This window comes from Oratosquilla oratoria, chromosome 17 (assembly GCF_046742065.1).
Source record: "Oratosquilla oratoria isolate Oo_2021 chromosome 17, ASM4674206v1, whole genome shotgun sequence".
Lineage (NCBI taxonomy): Eukaryota > Metazoa > Arthropoda > Malacostraca > Stomatopoda > Squillidae > Oratosquilla > Oratosquilla oratoria.
Window position 1 is genome coordinate 11380679 of NC_134793.1, and position 18132 is coordinate 11398810.

The window sequence follows — 18132 nt, forward strand, 5'->3', positions numbered from 1 at the left end:
GTTGGTGCATATTTGAGAAAAACCGTTGATGTCCTTCAGATATGTGATCTTTTTCAGTTTATTCTTATGATTCCATTTAAGTTTCATTCGGTTTTCAGTTTCATTCAGTTTAATTCAAGTTTCATAAGTTCTTATTAAGTTTGATTAAGTTTAATTTAGTTTCTTTCAGTTTCGTTTAAGTTTCATTTCCGTTTCAGTTTCATAATACTTGAGTAAGTTTGGCTAAATTTAATTCAGTTTTCATTAGATTTAATTTCAGAATAATGTAAATTTAATTTCAGGTTAATTTAGTTTAATTTCAGGTTATTTAAGTTTCAATTTAATTTATTTTGGTATATTGAACACCACGATCCTGTGTGTGTGTGTGTGTGTGTGTGTGTGTGTGTGTGTGTGTGTGTGTGTGTGTGTGTGTGTGTGTGTGTGTGTGTGTGTGTGCGCGTGCAAAAGCAAGCAAGTGGGACCGTTTTCAGCCTTTTAGGAAGATAATTTTCTCTCTCTCTTTCTCCTACCAGAAGCCCCAAGCGTGTTTATAGGCGTCGCAGTAGCAACGGTCAACTCCAACGGTCGTAACCGACACGCCAACGGTTCTCAGTTCAAACCAGCCAACCGTCGACTGCGCACGTCGGGAGTCAGTGCCCACGCAAACACCGACCCAAGCACACACGCATACCTTGCCCTGGCCTCGGATCGGTGAGTTCTACTCGGAATTGCCCCTTTGTCTAACAAGACAATGACAACGGTCTGTATATACACACATATCCGTATACAAATTTCGAATTTTTATTGTTCTGGTATTTCATCCTTTTCCACGCATTTCAAGATTTTTGTAAGATTTTTCTAGCTGTCGCTTAGCATATGGAAGTATTCTAACTAATGGTCTAAAAACGATCTAGAATGGACATTTTGGATTCCACTTAATTCTCTCTCTCTCTTTCTCTCTCTCTCTCTCTCTCTTTTTTACCATGACCAGGGGCTATTTTCATTTTCTTTCTCTTTTCACTTGATGGCAGTTCGACTCAAAATGGGAAAATAATTATCTTAGTTAATCGAAGAACAGATGGGGATGTAATATGTTTGTTTTTTATTATTTGCATGTTTGTGTATTTTTTACGTTATTATACCATAATTATTATTATTATTTATTATTATTATTATCTATTTTATTATTGTTATTGTTATTATCATTATTATTACTACTGTTATTGTTATTATTATTATTATTATCATCATTGTTACTATTGTTATTATTGATATTATTATTATATTTTTTTGTTTCCGACTTTGTCATGGGCCAATAGGTCTCTTGTTAACTGCTTTGCCAGAAGGACCTGTTACAAGACACTTGCCTCTATTACAAGAGATCGTATTGTGGTAGACAAATGAGGGACGCCCCCTGGCTGGAATAACATCGCCTGGCATTAACACACTGATCTATTTTTCCTCCGACTGTTGGAGCAGATTTGCATCCCGCAGCATTCGGGAAGGAAGCTGATATGCTGCAGGAAAATCATTTTCCTCCAGCACATCAAACGACATTCCATGTAAATTGTCGAGAAAAAAAGATAGTTTGCCATAGAGCGATTTCACGGCGGAAAAAGTTCTGGAGGTGGGCGGTAGCGCCGATGAATCGGAGGTCGGAGGAAAAATAGCCCAGTGTAATAGCCCCTCTAATCGAGAGAGCGTTCCATCCCCTCAGGTAAATAAAATCGCCTAGCGAGTGACGGAATAACACAATGAGCTTTAAATTGCGTCATATCAACCCACTCGGCGCCAAAAGTGTTTCTTCTTCTTGTTTACGCCAAGATATTTCCATTAACCCAAAAGAACAAAGTCAAGTCTTTTCAGGGGAGAAAATAGCTACATTTTGTGACCTCTCGGTCGAATGATAATTCATTCTCTACGGGGTTGTCTTACAACATAACATAAGATATATAAGCGCCCGTGCACACATACATGCACACATCACTAGTACTGAAAGCCGTTACAGTCCACCTTGAGCAAGGAAATTGTGTTTGTGTGTGTGTGTGTGCAGGCGTGCATTGTGTATGTGCGTGCATGCGGGCGCGTGTTGTGTGTGATTCACCATTGTCTTGGATCACGTGTTGGACTCGTGATTGACAGCTATTACCCTACCGAAAGAAAGCTCAGAGCTAAAAAATGACTGATCTATGGGTAATGCTGTGACCTTACACGCACACACACACGCACACACACTCAACTCCCCGCCCACGAGTCGGAGTAACGACTTGCTGCGCTGTGATACTGAAATTATTTCATCCCTGGACGGTATTCGAACCCGGACCGCCGTAGTGGCGGCCGCGGACTCTACCACTACGCCACTACCACTGTGTATGTGTGTGTGTGCGTGTTTGTGTTCTTGTGTACGTCGGATCACTGCACATGATCAAGTCTATATTTGAGCTCTAAGCTCTAACCGGGAGGGTAATAGCTGTCGATCACGTCATCCAGCACGTGATCCAAGACAATGGTGAACACACATGTCTTAGGTTTTCAACTAACGACTAAGGCAAGTGTATATTGAACACATTAGCTCCTATAATTCACCACCAATTATAATGGCTTATCTTTGAACTTTGGAGTTGAACATTACTTTGGTTTTACATTTATTCACGCCTAGTAAGCACGCCTAGTAAGTATTTTTTTAATGAGAATAATAATTTGCAAAACTGAGGTGACTGAAATATTTCCCAACAATGGCGAAATTTTTTGGCTTGCCAAGTCAGATGAAAATCTCTTTTGGGTAAGCTGTAAATCGCTTGGTAAAAATTCCATCGCTTTACTGTATTTTTTCATTCCTCTCTCTCTCTCTCTCTCTCACACACACACACACACGCACACACACACGCGCGCGCGTGCACACAATTGTTCTATAGAACCTATACATTGTGCTCATTTGCACCTTGCTTGTGTATATACTTTAGTGTTGCCTTTTGTTCTATCGAGCCCTAGGCCCTTCGTAATCTACAAAGGCTAAAGACAAAAGTTTATGGAATTCCTTCCTTTTTCGACCAGTTGATTCATTGTCTATGTGGAGTATTACCAACTAAGGCCTATTTGTTGTCTTGGCTAATTTTCCTTTAAAAACATATTAAATATATTAGAAAAAATATGAACGCACAAATGCACACATACACACACACACGATTTTAAGAGCAAACCGGACGTGGAGAGATATGAAAACGGGTCACTACGAGCATAGCTCTCGTCCCGTAAAATACAACTAGGTAAATAAACACACACACACACAGATATATATATATATATATTATATATATATATATTGTAGCAGGATCAGAGGAGGGATTGAGAGAGTTAGTGACAGAGTTTGAGAAGGTGTGTGAAAGAAGGAAGCTGAAGATAAATATGGGCAAAAGTAAGGTGATGAGATGCACAAGGGGAGAGAGTGACAGCAGGCTGGAAGTGAGCATTAAGGGTGAGAGACTGGAGGAAGTGGATAGTTTTAGATACTTGGATGCGAATGTGGCAGGAAAGGGAGGAGTGGGGGTGGAGGTAGAATGTAGATTGAGAGAAGCGAGTAAATGCCTTGGTGGATTAAAAAGTGGAGTTCCTCAGGGTTCCGTTCTTGGGCCACTTCTATTCATAGTATATATAAATGATATAGACCATGGACTAAAATCTACTGTTTCCAAATTTGCTGATGATACAAAACTGTGCGGAATGGTAAATGATCACTTAAACCAATTAGATATTCAAGAAGATTTAGATGAATTACAGCAATGGTCTGAAAAGTGGCTAATGAAAGTTAACACAAGTAAATGCAAGGTAATGCACATAGGTAAAAATAACAGTAAGTACGATTACAAGTTATTTGGAAATTCGTTAACAAAAGTGGATAGTGAAAAAGATCTTGGCGTAATTATCAGTAACGACCTAAAATCATCCAAGCAGTGTATATCAGCCTCTGAGAAAGCAAATAAGGACTGATTGCACGATCTTTTGATTTCAAAAGTCCATCACTCATTAACAAGCTATATAAATCGTTAGTTCGTCCACATTTGGAATATGCTGTTTCCGTATGGTCACCGAATCTCATTAAAGACATTGACAGACTGGAAAAAGTACAACGGCGAGCCACAAAACTGATTCCAAATATCAAAAATAAATCATACGAAAATCGACTAAAACATATGAATCTGTTTTCCCCCCCAAAAAAGCGTAGACTCAGAGGTGACTTGATACAGGTCTTTAAAATTCTAAAGGGAATTGACAACATCAAAAGTGACAAAATTTTCACATTGAATGAGAATCAGACAAGAAACAATGGTCTCAAACTGTCCGGAAATGGATTCAGTTTGGAAGTAGGTAGAAACAACTTTGCCAACCGTGTAGTTAATGAATGGAATAAACTTCCTGCACAGGTAGTGCAATGTAGTTCAGTTCGAAGCTTTAAAAATCATTTAGATAAACACCTAAGCAAGATGCTGTAATGATTATAATTTATCTTATATTATTTGTTTTTGTTTTGTTATCATTTGTCTGTTTGATTTTCATTTATCATTAGATATATGTCAATTTATTATTATTTACTATTTACCTGTTTCTTTATTATTTAATTATACCTATGCATTTATTTATTATTTTATTGTTATTATGAATATTTTTCGCATCCGACCTAGATATGGACCAAAAGGTCTCCTGTCGGCATGCTCCGCCTTTGTAATCCTTTGTTAGTGTAATGAGAAATAGGCATCTGGGAATGGATGCTAAGAGGTTATATGAAGGAGTGATTGTGCCAACAGCACTGTATGGGGCAGAAACATGGAACATAAGAGAGGAACAGAGGAGTTTGAATGTGTTTGAGATGAAATGTCTGAGAAGTATGATAAGGGTTACTAGGCTAGATAGAGTGAGAAATGAGGAGGTGAGGAGGAGAACAAGGGTGGAAAGGGAGCTGGGAGATAGAGTTGATGAGAGAGTAATAGAATGGTTTGGACACATGGAAAGAATGAGTGAAGAAATATTAGTAAAAGAAGTGTGGAAGGCAGAGGTGGAAAGAGTGAATATGAGGGAGCGTCTTAGGATGAGATGGATGGATGGGGTGAAAGGGCCATTACAAAAGAGAGGAATATCTGTTGAGGAAGGACGGGTGAGGACATTAGGGGTGAATGGAGAAGGGTTGTGTATAGATGATGCTGTGATGCATGAGGGGGAGTGGGTGGGGATGGGGGGTGAGGAAGTATGTATGAGAAAATAATGACGCAGCCCGAAGGGATTTTTCCCCGTCTTCTCCTTTTCTGCATGAGGGGACGGAGAGGGGGGTCGCCAAATTTATGAAGCGGCCTTGCTCTGGATGTGCTGTGTCTTGCGACACTGCTTCTGACCCAGGGCAGTGGACAGGATGCAGGGATGAGCCGTCATCCAGGAGGTGCCAAGATAAGAGGGAGGGAGGAGGGTGGAGGGGAGTGGAATATGTAGGGAATGGAATGGGTGGGAGTGATTTCTATGCCTTTTTCTTTTTGGCTACCCCTGTGTAAGGGGGAAAAAGCCCTTGGTATATGTATGTATGTATGTATGTATGTATGTATATATATACATATGTGTGTGTGTGTGTGTGTGGTAAATTGGTTGGATTTACTCAGTTCTCACTGGTCTCCATGTGAAGTTGAATCACTATCGCTTTGTTCCATGATTTAGGATATATATCTAAGCTAATCTACATTGAACTTGTTTACCTGCGCCTTTCAAATCTGGCGTAAACGCTACTGTGTGTGTGTGTTTGTGATATATGACCGATCTCTGGGTAATGGTGACCTTACACGCACACATCACCTAACTCCCCGCCCACGAGATGTTGGAGTAACAACTCTTAGCGCAGCGATACTGAATTTATTTCAGTCTTGGGCGGGATTCGAATCCGGACCGCCGTAGTAGCAGCCGGGAACTCTAACCACTGCGCCGTCAAGTGTGTGTGTGTTTAGTCGATATAATAAATGGGGAAACCAAATCAAAGCACACATATACTAAATAGCCAACCCACCCACCCACTCCACCCCTCCACTCCCGTCCTCTCTCAGCTGAAATAAGGAAGAATTATGGCCGCTTTCAGATGTGGACGTTGATCGGCGATTAAATAGGCCGCACACTCACAAATTGTCCTGGGGGCTTTTAGTGCTACATTGTTTTGTGTCAAAGTCTTAATTTTTTTTTCTTTCTTTCCTTTTTCTTTTTCGTTCAGATTGATCATCTGTCCTGTGTTCTATGCTCCTGGAACAACCGCTCGACAAGTCTTGCCACTGGTTTCAGAAATGTTCACTCAAAACGAGCGATTGTTTCATTGTGTAGACGAAGTAATTTGAAAATGGGAGCAAGGATTGATCTCTCATTTTTCACTCATTTTCTAGAGTTAAGATTAATCTATCCTTGCTTTTTAAGATCTTGCCACACTTTTCAGAAGTGATCGTCCAATAAAAACCATTACTCCATCGCGTGAACACAACGTTTTGAAAATAGTGGCAAGATTTAGCATCCTGACTGGACATGTATCATTATGACAACTACCATTGCAAGATCAATATATGCATTTATTAATTCCTTTAGTCATGTGGGTGTCTCTCTCTCTCTCCATGCGAAGATGATTAAGTCGATTTACCCGGGGTTATCACACTGGGCTATTTTTCCTCACACATCCTACCTTCAACCTCCATTTCAATAACTAGAATATGATTTCTTTACAGAAATCCACCTCTCTGAGAACATATCAACAGTATGTCTAACACTCGTATACGTTTACAACCTCTTAGTTCATCATTCAGCTTTGCTATATATGGCGGAAGGATAATTTGATATTTGAAAAAGTAAAATATTGTAACCGAAGTCGTTTTCACTCAAACGAAATCCCAACTGTCAGCGCTGTTGAAGCCCGTGGAAGCCCAGTCAATGAAGCCCTCAACTAAGGGCTGAATTTAACACGTTACTGGGGGTACAAGTTGCACGGTAGGGAGTAAAATATTATACCATCAATTATTGTATACACTTGTAGAATGTATATATATTTTTTTGTCAAATTCTATTTTATGTAGGACATTCTCAATGAAATGATTAATTTTTTGTTTTCTTGTTTTGCTTTGTGTGCGCCGGCTATATTTTGTTTAGGAATAAAGCGGTAAATACTGTAGCTGAGCGCGTCAAGCCGAGGGGAGTAGATTTATGACAGGTTAAAATTCATTAAATCCGTCTTACAACGCTACATTCTAAACTAAAGAGAGGCAGTGAATACGGAGTAAAATATGTTCGATTTAAAGCGAGGTGGCAACGTCAGTAAAATCCGTTCAAAAGTCCCAGCCAAGCTTGTCGACAAAATCAGTATCATACCGCCATTATGACCGGGATCTAGTCATTATTTCGCCCTCTTGCTTGCGTGTCGTGTGCATAATATGTTTGAAGATTTACCGTTATCTATTTTCAAATGTATTTTTAATCCTAATTAACTGATTAATCAAGTAAGTCGTTTTATATATTTATTTTATTCGTTTATTTTTAGGATGACTTAACGCTTTGAGCAATCGTAACAGGCAGAAGTTCGATTCATGAAATTGGTGCAATACATGCGATTCTCAACAAAAGAGAAAGATTAATTTATTAGTATGGTTCTGTACAAAATAATTTTTTATATACGTCCAGCTAGGTACAGTGTATCACAGAATTAATACTAAATTTCCAGGTGATATATATTTACACCTCACCCGATCATGTAATTTTTACCTCATGGCAACATTTTGGCGCAATTTTTGTCTTCATTTTTTCTGTGTTTCTAGACAAATTAAACGTGGTATAGACAAATTAACTAAGGGGAGAAGACGAAAATGAACCTAGAGGAAAGAATAAAAGATGAGTCTTTTACGCAAATTAAGTATAGTAGAGAGGTAGGGGGTAAGGCAGAGAATGGGAATGTTGATTCGACCGTTGGGAGGGAGGAGGGAGGGACAAAGAGATTGCGATCACTAAGCCAAGAAATTTTATATCAGGCGGAAAAAGGGTGAGGAAGGGAAGGGGGTGAAAGGAGGGAAGAGGAAGAAGGAGGAGAGGGGAAGAGGGAAGGGAGCGAGGGATGAGTTGGAAGGGGATAATGTGAGGAGAGAGGGGAACAAGAAGGGAGAATATCAGCTCAGTTGAACCTATGTTTAGAATAACTGGATATGGATTGTATTTATTTCTTTATCTATTTATTTGGAGGGAAAGGTGTAGAAGCACTCTGAAATCTAGAATTTCCAAATTGGAAAATGTCTGAAATTACAAAGGATCACAAAGGCGGAGCATGCCGACAGGAGACCTTTTGGTCCATATCTAGGTCGGATGCGAAAAAAATCATAATAATAATAAGATAATAAATAAAAACTATGATAATGTAACTAACAAAATACATAAATAAATGCATGGGTATAGTTAAATAATAAACAAACAGGTAAATAGTAAATAATAATAAATTGACATATAACTAATAATAAATTAAAATCAAACAGACAAATGATAACAAAACAAAAACAAATAATATAAAATAAATTATAATCATTACAGCATCTTGCTTAGATGTTTATCTACATGATTCTTAAAATTTCGAACTGAACTACATTGCACTACCTGTGCAGGAAGTTTCTTCCATTCATTAACTACACGCTTGGCAAAGTTGTTTCTACCTACTTCCAAATTGAATCTATTTCCGGACAGTTTGAGACCATTGTTTCTTGTCTGATTCTCATTCAATGTGAAAATTTTGTCACTTTTGAAGTGTCAGTTCCCTTTAGAATTTTAAAGACCTGTATCAAGTCACCTCTGAGTCTACGCTTTTTTAGGGAAAACAGATTCATATGTTTTAGTCAATTTTCGTATGATTTATTTTTGATATTTGGAATCAGTTTTGTGGCTCGCCGTTGTACTTTTTCCAGTCTGTCAATGTCTTTAATGAGATTCGGTGACCATACGGAAACAGCATATTCCAAATGTGGACGAACTAACGATTTATATAGCTTGTTAATGAGTGATGGACTTTTGAAATCAAAAGATCGCGCAATCAGTCCTAGAACCTTACTTACTTTCTCAGAGGCTGAAATACACTGCTTGGATGATTTGAGGTCGTTACTGATAATTACGCCAAGATCTTTTTCACTATCCACTTTTGTTAACGAATTTCCAAATAACTTGTAATCGTACTTACTGTTATTTTTACCTATGTGCATTACCTTGCATTTACTTGTGTTAACTTTCATTAGCCACTTTTCAGACCATTGCTGTAATTCATCTAAATCTTCTTGAATATCTAATTGGTTTAAGTGATCATTTACCATTCCGCACAGTTTTGTATCATCAGCAAATTTGGAAACAGTAGATTTTAGTCCATGGTCTATATCATTTATATATACTATGAATAGAAGTGGCCCAAGAATGGAACCCTGAGGAACTCCACATGTAACATTTTTCCATCTAGAAGTTTTTCCATTTAAAACAACTCTCTGTTTTCGACCATTCAACCAATTACTAGTCCAACTTAATAGGCTACCACTTATTCCGCGTAAAGCTAATTTAGTAAGTAGTCTTTCGTGTAGGACGGTATCAAAAGCTTTTGCAAAGTCTAGATATATTAAATCTATACTGTTTCTTTTGTCATAATTCGAGATAACTGTGTTGTAGAATTCGAGTAAGTTAGTCACGCAAGAACGTTTCCGTCAGAAACCATGCCTATCATGTATCAAACGGTTACTTTCTAAATGATGTTCGATAACATTTCTGATGATAGTTTCCATTATTTTTCCTACGATTGAAGTCAAACTTATAGGCCTATAGTTGTTTGGTTTCTTTTTGTCACCTTTTTGAATATGGGAGTAACGTTAGCTAGCTTCCATTCTCTTGGGACATCTCCGGATATGATGGAGTTCTTGAAAATAATTTCTAATGGAACAAAAATCTCATTTTTCATTTCCTTTAAGATTCTTGGATGCCAACCGTCAGGCCCTGGTATTTTATTAACTTTGAGTTTATCTTTTCTTTTGTTATATTTACCATAGTGAATAAGTTTACCCTAGACTTTTCACAGGTTTCAGTTTGGAGTTCACTTTGAGGTGTTTCGTTCACGAATACCGAGCTAAAATAATTGTTTAAGATATTACACATTCCTTCATTTTAATATTCAAGTTAACCGTCAGCAAAAAATAATGGACCAATGTGATTCCTAACAACCTTTTTATCTCTAATGTAACTATAGAATTCTTTGGGATTCTCTTTGGATTTATCAGCGATGTTCATTTCGTATTGTCGTTTTCTTTTTCTTATTGTCTTTTTTCAAATCTCTCTGTATTGATACATAACTTTCATAGTCATTAGATGCACCCGAGCACCTATATTTCTTATAAGCCTGTCCTGTCCTGAAAAAGTATTGCTAAAAGCAATACTTTTTCAGTTTCTTTGTCGAGCCACTTTGGGCGAGCCTGATTTGGGGGACGTCTGTGCTTAATTAAAAGGAATGTAAGTATGAATCATCTTAGTGAGCGTATTTTGAAATATTTCCCACATCTGATCTACAGGTCTTTCGTTTAATTTTGCCTCGCAATCTGTAAGCTGTTGTTTGAAATTTGGAAATTCTAGAATTTTTTGGATTTCAAAAATAGTTCATTTCTGTAAAGGAAATATTAATCGAAACAACTGCAATGATTATAGAAGGGGAACACTGTTAAGAGCACACAATATCAAGGGCAGTTTTATAGTAAATCTTGACAAATCTAATATGAAATTCGTGTATTTTAAATTTATATTTAATTATTCTTAATATAAGTTTAGGTTCTTTAAACTGACATGAATATATTTTGAATTACTGTTAAATTTTTATGTGAACGTCAGATATTGAATCTTATGTTCATTTGATTAGTTGTTTGAGGTTGATTTTCAGATGTTTTGAATTATATTTCAGTTGATTTGACTTAAACTCCAGTTTTCTGTTATTATTCATTATTTCATTTATTCATTTATTGTAGGATGAAAAGTACTAAGTAAAGTACTTGTCTGAGTGAAAGGAAAAATGAAATCCTATTAGGTTGTGCTATGGACATACTGCGAACATATCAAGGACATGTCTCGAGTGAGTCATGGACATGTCACGAATGTGTGACGGACATGTCGCGAACGTGTGACGGACATGTTCCAGACATATCAAGGGTGTGTCACTTTTCGGCAAATTCTTAATTGGTAGAACTTGTAGTCGATACAGTGAATTATATTGTTGAAAAAAAAATCAAAGGAAGTCGAAGTCGAGTGCGTGGATAAGAAGACAGGTGGTCCCGACATGACGTCATATCGTGAAGGCGACGAGCAGTCTGGATTTCATATTTCCCCAAAAATATGTGCATATATAATAGCCTAAAAGAAACTGTACTAGATTTATTCCCTTGTTTGTTTGTGTATTATTTTATGGATGATTATATATCGCTGCATCAATGAAACAAACTCAAACATATATACGAAATAGATTATTTAAGATCATTTTACTCTTCGGGAGAAGGTCGGCAGGTGCACAGAGGACATTTCATTGCTGATAGGAACGTTGATAAGGCGATGAATTATCAGATGTGGTTTTAGCTGAGGTTGTTTCTTACACAGAAGACACTTACGAAGTTATCTAATGTTAATCAGATCTGATCCTCCAAGCAAAGACGACTTGATGTCGTGCAGACAATCTACAATAACGACTATTAAATTTAAAAATATCACTTGAAAATTGTAGGCTCGACAGAATGAAATATGGGCTCCCATGATTAATATTCTGTAGGATTTCCCACACTCCCTCTCTCTCTCTCTCTCTCTCTCTCTCTCTCTCTCTCTCTCTCTCTCTCTCTCTCTCTCTCACATCACAACAGCGACCACATGATAGCGATTGTATTATAAGAGCGACTGTCATAACAGCGACATTATCGCATCAGCAGTCCTCCAAATGTTGCTATCATTATTTTTTTATCATTGAAAGAAAATATATTATTAAAATAATTAAAAAAATTACTTATACATCATTTCAGGTAACAATATTTTTTGCACATACCGTGTGAAAATGAAATGAAATTTATGAAACAAATGATCTAAATTGAAATTATACAACTTTCATATGTGGACTAAGGTAAATGGTGTTATCATTGCACAAAAAGTTGCCTAACATTTATTACAAATTATAACAAGGAGTCTAGGGTTGGGTTGTTCAAAAACTAATTCTGGCGTTAGTTTATCTTGATGTTCATGATGCTTAATGTCAAGATAGATTTAACGCCAAGATAATGCAAAATTTTGTTTTGAACAACCCAGTCCAGAAGTTCAACATCATTATGAGCATGCAGGAGGGTAGCGCATGGAATGTAGGATGTTTCGGCCACTGACGTTTCGGCCAGAACTCTGCAGGGTAGGACGTTTCGGCCAGTCCTCCAAATGTTGCTATTATTATTTACTTATTATTGAAAGAAAATATATTATTAAAAGAATTAAGAAATATATATATATATCATTTCAAGTGACAATATTTTTTTAACATACTATGTGAAAACGAAATTAAATTTGTGAAACAAATTATCTGAATTGCAATTATACAGTGCACCAAATTATCTAAATTAAAATCATACAACTTTCATGTGTGGACTAAGGTAAATGGTGTTATTGTTGCACAAAAAGTTGCCCAACATTGATAACATATTATAACAAGGAGTCTAGGGTTGGGTTGTTCAAAAACTAATTCTGGCGTTAGTTTATCTTGATGGTCATGATGCTTAATGTCAAGATAGATTTAACGCCAAGACAATGTAAAAATTTGTTTTGAACAACCCAGTCCAGAAGTTCAACATCATTATGAGCATACAGGAGGGGAGCGCATGGAATGTAGGATGTTTCGGCCACTGACGTTTCGGCCAGAACTCTCCAGGGTAGGACGTTTCGGCCAGTCCTCCAAATGTTGCAATTATTATTTACTTATTATTGAAAGAAAATGTATTATTAAAAGAATTAAAGAAATATATATAATTTCAAGTGACAATATTTTTGCACATACTGTGTGAAAACGAAATTAATTTTATGAAACAAATTATCTAAATTGAAATTATACAGTGCACCAAATTATCTAAATTAAAATTATACAGCTTTCATGTGTGGACTAAGGTAAATGGTGTTATTGTTGCACAAAAAGTTGCCTAACATTGATAACATATCATAACAAGGAGTCTAGGGTTGGGTTGTTCAAAAACTAATTCTGGCGTTAGTTTATCTTGTTGTTAAAAGTCATGGTAACGCTCTGTGTTACCATGATGTTTAATGTCAAGATAGATTCAACGCCAAGATAGTGCAAAAAATTATTTTGAACAACCCAGTCCAGAAGTTCAACATCATTATGAGCATGCAGGAGGGGAGCGCATCGAATATAGGATGTTTCGGTCACAGACGTTTCGGCAACTGACGTTTCGGCCAGAACTCTGCAGGGTACGACGTTTCGGCCAATCCTAAATGTTGCTATTATTATTTACTTATTATTGAAAGAAAAATATTATTAAAATAATTAAAAAACCGACGACCGAGCAACCGACCAGTAAATTCACTTCAGTGAACTTATCTCACGAAGTGAACACAAACATGTAAACACAAACAAATAAATATGAGCGATAGAAACATAAGTCTGCGACCTTTTGAGCATATTTCATTCTGAACCTATCTCACAAAGTAAACACAACTGAACGCGTAAATACAAACACGAAAACACAAGCAATTGAAACATAAGTCTGCGACCATTCTGACCGGTCGATAGTAAAGTCGCTATTATTACAGTCGCTGTTATAATGCGGTCGCCATTAGGACAGTCGCCGTTTTGAAAGTCGCTCACCTGATTACGTCGCCCTTATGAAGTCGCTATTATGACTGTCGCTGTTTTGACAGTCGCTATCCGGCCCGGATCCCATTGTGCCTACATCTGATTGCAATGGTTCTGTTGATCTACGAACATAACTGTATTTTCTTTATATATATATATATATATATATATATATATGCGTTGTTGAAGTCAACAGCTGCGATAGCATTATTATGCTTGTAGAAATGTTTTTCTAAGTTGCGCACCAACGTGCGGTCGTCTGGAAGCAGGTTCTTAAGCAGATTGCTGAAGTCCATGGTGTATATCTCTCGAGACGTCTTTCGGCCTTAACTGGCCATCTTCAGGAGGTGTGGGCTGGTCAAATTGATGACGGAGAATGAATCGAAGTGGCTGTGGGACGGTATATAGCGGTGTGGAGTGGATCACCGGGCAGTGCCCGGGACGGGGCGTCAGCCAATCAGCGCACGGGCGCTTCCCTCCAAGCTCCTGGTCAAGTCCTCCTATGCCATGACAACAATCTAGCCCCTAATTGCTCGCGATTCGCCCGGTGGCAATAGCCCTCTTTTATACACTACTATCTTTTCATTTTCTAACAGACGTTCTTCCCCTCCCACAAAACCCGATCCCGCGCAAGCGAGGTGGTCTTTTCTTGAATTCCAATTCCAATTCCAATTCTCCGTCATCGTTTTTGACCAGCCCACACCTCCTGAAGATGGCCAGTTAAGGCCGAAAGACGTCTCGAGAGATATACACCATGGACTTCAGCAATCTGCTTAAGAACCTGCTTCCAGACGACCGCACGTTGGTGCGCAACTTAGAAAAACATTTCTACAAGCATAATAATGCTATCGCAGCTGTTGACTTCAACAACGCATGCATCATAAATGGCCTCCTTCCAATATATATATATATATATATATATATATATATATATATATAAATGTGCGTGTGTGTGTGTGTGTGTATATATGTATATATATATACATTATATATATTATATATATACATATATGTATATATATGTGTGTGTATACATATATATGTATATACACATATATATGTATATACATATATATATGTATATACATATATGTGTATATATATATGTATATACATATATGTATATATATATGTATATACATATATGTGTGTATATATATATGTATATACATATATGTATATACATATATGTATATATATATATATATATATGTATATACATATATGTATATACATATATATATACATATATATGTACATACATATATATATCTATATATATATATGTATATACATATATATATACATATATGTGTATATATATATATATATATATATATATATATATATATATATATATATATATATATATATATATATATATATTTACTTAAAGATATCTCCTCTCTGTTCAGATTTCTCATTTCCCTCCCAAGGAAATGAATATCATTCATTTATGGAAAATCACCTTTAATTCCACGCTTTTATTTTGAAAATTTTTCATAAAGAACCTTGACAAAGGCTTTCTTTAGGTGGTCCAAATGTCCGTTTGACCTTTGGTCTGTCTTGGGAGGTTCTTTGTAACTGTCGTAATAACAAAGTACGGCCGCCATGCCTGGAATTTTGCATCCAGATTGCTTTTCCGATATCAACCTTTTTTTTTCTTCACTCTTTTTTCACACTAATCCTTTAGTATTTCGTTGTTTTGTCCTGTGTTTTGCAAGATAGTGGGCCAGTGAGTGACATTGTTATCTTGTTCAGCGGTTACGTATTTATATTATGTATGTATGTACGTATGCATGTGTGTATGTATGCATTATGTATGTGATTTACTTTGGTCTTGGATCACGTGTTGAACTCGTGATCTATAGCTATTTCACTTCCGGAAGAGAGCTCAGAGCTCATATATGACCGATCTGTGGGTAATGCTTTGACCTTACACGCACACACACACCCAACTCCCCGCCCACGAGAGTTGGAGTAACACCCCGCAGCCCAGCGATACTGAAATTATTTCAGCCCTGGGCAGGATTCGAACCCGGACCGCCGTAGTGGCAGCCACGTGTCGTGTGTGTAAGTGTACGTGTGTGTGTATGTACGTGTGTGTATATATGTATGTATGCATGTATGCATGTCTTCACCATGGTCTTGGATCACGTGTTGGAATCGTGATCGACAGTTAACCTCCCGGATGAGAGCTCAGAGTACGTATGACCAATCTATGGGTAATACTGTGACCATACATGCACACAACCCCCCCAACTCCCCGCCCACGAGGGTTGGAGTAACGACCCGCAACGCAGCGATACTGAAATAATTTCAGCCCTGGGCGTGAGTCGAACCCGGACCGCCGTAGTGGCAGGCGAGGACTCTAACCACAGCGGCACGAGCTGTATAATGTATGTATAACGTATATATATGCATATATATGTTTATATGTATGCATGCATGTGAGAATGTATACGTATGTATGCGTTATGTATGTATATATGTATCCATGTATGTATATATGTATGCATATATGTATATATGTGTGTATGTATGTTTATTTGTATCTGTGTATATGAACTGTATATGGGGGCATATGCTTGTGTCCAGTGACGAAGCAGTTTGATTGTTTTTATGTTTTCATATATTAACATTTGATATTTTTCAACTTAGCAACAGTCTCTACTCTTTGTTATTTTCCTCTTATCTATCTCGTATCTCATATCTAGATTTATCATCACTCTCTGTAACCTCACAGTTTGAATTGTCACTTTGTATTCCACGCAATTCTTTATTAATAATTTTTTTTCTTCTTCTTCATAAACTTCCATTCTCAATTTTTTCTTTACTTTTTGTGTTTGTGTGTGTTTTGTGTTTGTATGTGTGTGCGTGTTTATACGTGTGTGTGTATGTATATGTGTGTGTCTGTTAAATGCGTGTATGTGTGTGTATATTTGTGTATGTGTTTGCATGCTCATATGTACGTGTGTGTGTGTGTGATAGTGTATGTGTTTACGGCAGCCGCGCCCTCTTTATATACGTCTGAGATTAGAAAAGTATTGATGACCAATCCTATTATATATCAGTTGCTCCCCCGTTGCCGCCGGCGAGATCTCAGTAACGGAGGCTACCCTTGAGTAATGACTCATTGCATTACGACAAATTAGCCTAAACCAAACAAGGCATTTATAGGGCTGGGCTGATCATGTAGGACAGCAGTTCCTAAGCTAGGGGGGCGTTTGAGATTTCTAACGGTGGTATTCTTAAAAAGAATTCTTTCCTTATATAAATCTTATATAAATCCTTGGAAGGGAAAGATTTATATAAGGAAATAATTTTTTAAGAATACCACCGTTAGAATCTTTGGGTGGTATTCTTAGAAAAATAATTCTCTCATATAAATCTTATATAAATCCTTGGAAAGGAAAGATTTATATAAGGAAAGATTTTTTAAGAATACCACCGTAAGAATCTTACGGTGGTATTCTTAGAAAAAAAATATTTCCTTAGATAAATCTTATATAAATCCTTGGAAGGGAAAGATTTATATAAGGAAATATTTTTTTGTAAGAATAACACCGTAAGTCTTCTGTGTAATGAATAGATCCATGTTGGGATTGGGAGTTTTCTTTCGGATATTTTTGATGGGTTTGTTTTCCAAACTTATAGCCCTCCTCTTCCTCCTCCTCTTCCTCCTCCTCTTCCTCCTCCTCCTCCTCCTCCTCCCCCCCTCCCCCCCTCCCCCCCACAACTACTCGTACTCCCTTTCCTTCTCATCCTCCTGTTTTTTTCCTCCTCCTCCTCCTCCTCCTCCTCATTATCATGCCCCACTACTGTTCCTACTCGATTTCCCTCGCATCCTCCTATTCTTCCTCCATCTCATATTCCTCCTCCTCCTCCTCCTCCTCCTCCTTCTCTTCCCTTACTTCCTCCTCCTCACTTGCTCCTCTTAATCCTACTCCTCTTCCTCCTACCCCTCCCCCACCTCCTCACCTGCTCTTCCTCCTCCTCCTTTTCTTTTCCTCTTCGTCCTCCTCCCCCTCCACCTACTTCCCCCTTCTCCTCACCTGTTCCTCCTCCTCCTCCTCCTTTCCCTCCATTTAGCCTTTTCGAGGTTGGAGGCGGTCGATGCGGCAATCTGGCACGCCAATCTCGGTCGGGGAGGGGGGGGGGGGTGAGTGCGGTGCCGGCGCCAGCGGGAGCCCTGACACTGCTGACAGCCCTGACAACATACGCCGGATTCTTTATTGTTGCACTGTCCTTCGGCACAATCACACACACAC

At 37.7% G+C, this 18132-nt stretch overlaps 1 protein-coding gene across 1 annotated transcript in view; it reads left to right on the forward strand.

The window, feature by feature from the left end:
- The first annotated feature begins 514 nt into the window (after positions 1-514).
- Positions 515-18132, forward strand: part of LOC143034149 (uncharacterized) — a 44934-nt gene continuing 27316 nt past the window's right edge. The window contains exon 1 of the mRNA XM_076200094.1: positions 515-690. The gene's annotated coding sequence lies outside the window, so the exon portion shown is untranslated. The remainder of the gene's footprint in view (positions 691-18132) is intronic.